Here is a 3,016-nt window from a genome sequence, read left to right on the forward strand (position 1 = left end):
CTGCAGCCGGGCCAGCAGGCACACCAGGAACCTGGAGGACTACCAGCGGCGGCACCTGTGGCTACTGGAGCACCAACTCTGCACCCAGGACCACTGGGTCCAGAATCACCTGCGGCTGTGGCAGCAGAGCTTGGAGGCACTGGAGGAGCAGGGCCGTGTCCTCAGAGGGCACCTCCAGACCTTGGTGGACAGGTTCCTGCCTCCTGCTCCTCCTGCCCTTGCTCCCCCTTCCGCTTCTTCCGCACCCCCATCCCTCCTGCCTCACACCCACTCCCCCCGATGCCCCTGCACCTGCAGTGCTGTGAGATGGGAGAGCCAGCAGGACCCCCAACCCTGAGCTTTCCCTTCCCTTACTCCTCCTTCCAACTTTCTCCTGCAGGGCTTCCCGGGTCTGGACAGCCCCCCGCTAGGCCTCCTGGACGGTGGCGGTGCAGGGCTGTGCATACTGGCCAGCCATGTGCTCAGCCTCAGCCATCCAGGCTGGCAAGAAAGCTGTCTCCTTCTGCTCACATAAATTGTGCAGCACACAACATGCTGCCACCACGGGAGGGATATTGTGCTCGGCGAGGTCGAGGTGGGTGAGGAGGCACCTAAAGCATGCTTTCAGTCGGCCAAAGGCCCCCTCAACCACAATGTGGGCCCTGGTGAGCCTGGCATTGAAGGCCTGCTGGGAGGGGTTGAGGTGTCCCATGTAGGGCTTCATGAGCCAGGTCTGTAGGGGGTAGGCCACATCCCCCATCAGGCACACGGGCATGTCCCCGACCATGATGTGGCGGTCGGGGAAGAAGGTCCCAGCCTGCAGCCTCTGGCACATGGAGGAGTTGCGGAACACCCTGGCGTCGTGTGCCTTGCTGGACCAACCCACATTTATGTCCTTGATCTGGCCCCAGTGGTCAGACACGGCCTGCAGGATCACACAGAAGTAACCCTTGCGGTTGATATACAGGGAGGCCTGGTGTTCTGGGACATGGATGGGGATGTGTGTCCTGTCGATGGCCACCCCACAGTTGGGGAATCCGAGGGCGCTGAACCCCTGGATGACCGCGTCTGGGTCAGCGAGGTGGACCACCCTGCAGAGCAGCACCCGATTGATGGCCTTGACCACCTGCAGAGAGACACACCAAACTGCGAATCACTGGGGTGCATGGGTGGCTGGGAGTGTTCGTTCCCTGGCACTGCCCCGCGCTCCACTGCTGGAAGCAACCCCCCGTGGGCGACATGTAGTATGATCGGGACAGACTGAAACCTCCTGTGTGGGGCACTTTTGCCTCCTCCCCCCCGTTTTCCCTGGGGCGGCCCATTCCCTCCTTGCAGCTCCCCTTCCCCCCAGCCTAGTGGCCGGTGAGTGCCGTACCTGCATGAGCACTTCTCCGATGGTGGATTTCCCCACGCCAACTGGTTCCCGATGGATCGGTAGCTGTCCGGCATGGAAAGCTTCCACAGGGTCATGGCCACATGCTTCTGGAGGGGAATGGTGGGCCTCATGCAAGTATCCCATTGTTGCAGAGCAAGGATGAGCCATCTGCAGAGTTCCAGGAAGGTGTCATTCTTCATCCTGATGGTGCCAGATAGCCTCCAGCCATTGCTAGCAGGCTTGTAGCAGCAAGTCCAAAAACTGGAGCAGAATGCCCAGAGCGAGCTCTGGCTCCATGGTGCCAACTGTGGTGGCGTCCCCAATGGGAACCACCAACAGAGGCAGGCAGAGAGGAAAACAGGCTTTGCTGTCCCTTGCCCAGGTAGATAAGCAAGTGGAAAAGCTGAGAACCGGCTGTCCAGGGGAGGTCCCTTTAAGCACGAGCCTCAGATAGCCTCAGACAGCAGCCACACAAAGCAACTACTGACCTGATGCCCTGCCGGAACTGGTTTCAGCTGCACTTAAATGCGACCCAGCATCCAATCAGTGTGGACATGCTATTTCGAATTAGCAAAACGCTAATTCGAATTAGTTTTTGGGTCTAGATGTGTTATTTCGAATTAGCTTATTTCAAATTAACTAATTTGAAATAAGTTAGTTTGAATTAGTGCTGTAGTGTAGACATACCCTTACACATATATTATTTTTATATTTTGAAATTTCCTAGGAGGAATTCAGAAATTTTGCATGTAAACTCAGTATGGTATTTGGGCCAGGATTGAAAGTTGTGCTATTGTTTTATTAGCATTGTTTGATTTATCTTCAGAAGAATATAATTTACCAAGAAATTGAATGTTATAAATATGCATGCTAGAATTAGGTCATGGGACAAGCAAGGAATGAAAGGTAAGGTCAAAAGAGAGTCTTAAAAGTTGTGAAAAACTTCTTGAAAACAAAGTGATATGTGAGGAAGATGACAGATAATTAATATTGATATTGTAGATATATTTAGTATGGCAGCTGGCATAAAAGATGAAACCTGAAATGCATAACCATATGGACATTAAAATGGGAAATTTTATGAGTATTTATAAAGAACACACTGTGATGTGAAGAAGTTATACAAACAGAGAGAACATTTTGGGAAGTGGTGAGATAAAGAAGAATGTCACAATACTATACTCAAATAAATCATGTGCCTGTTTGTTGTATGAGATAACAAGACATTATATAGAAGTGAGGCCATATAAGAATTTAATAACTCCCAGCATTGATAGAAACAATCTACATATTGACAGTGAAATCTCAACATGGACATAGCCTGAATTCAGGTTTATAAAGTCAAGGATCAGAAGCAGCTGCATTGGGCTCATTATTAGTAAACTGAACATTGAATTGATCTTATGTATTTCCCAGTGACATAAGGAGAAAAGTCTCTTCATGATGTATTTGAGATGGTCTACTCCTTTGAAAAGTCAGGGGCTCTTTGCTGAATCCTGCTTCTCTTTGTTTCTCTTTGTTGCTAGAACAATAAAGACACCACAGCAGATATCTGTGTTTAAATCATTTCCCCCTGTGTCTGTCTCCTTCAACTGATGGGTCCAAATGTAATATTGGTGATAAACACTGGTGACTATCCCTTGAGTACACATGTTTTTCAAT

The sequence above is a fragment of the Pelodiscus sinensis genome, chromosome 3, assembly GCF_052426305.1.
Source record: "Pelodiscus sinensis isolate ZL-2025 chromosome 3, ASM5242630v1, whole genome shotgun sequence".
In the NCBI taxonomy this organism is placed as follows: domain Eukaryota; kingdom Metazoa; phylum Chordata; order Testudines; family Trionychidae; genus Pelodiscus; species Pelodiscus sinensis.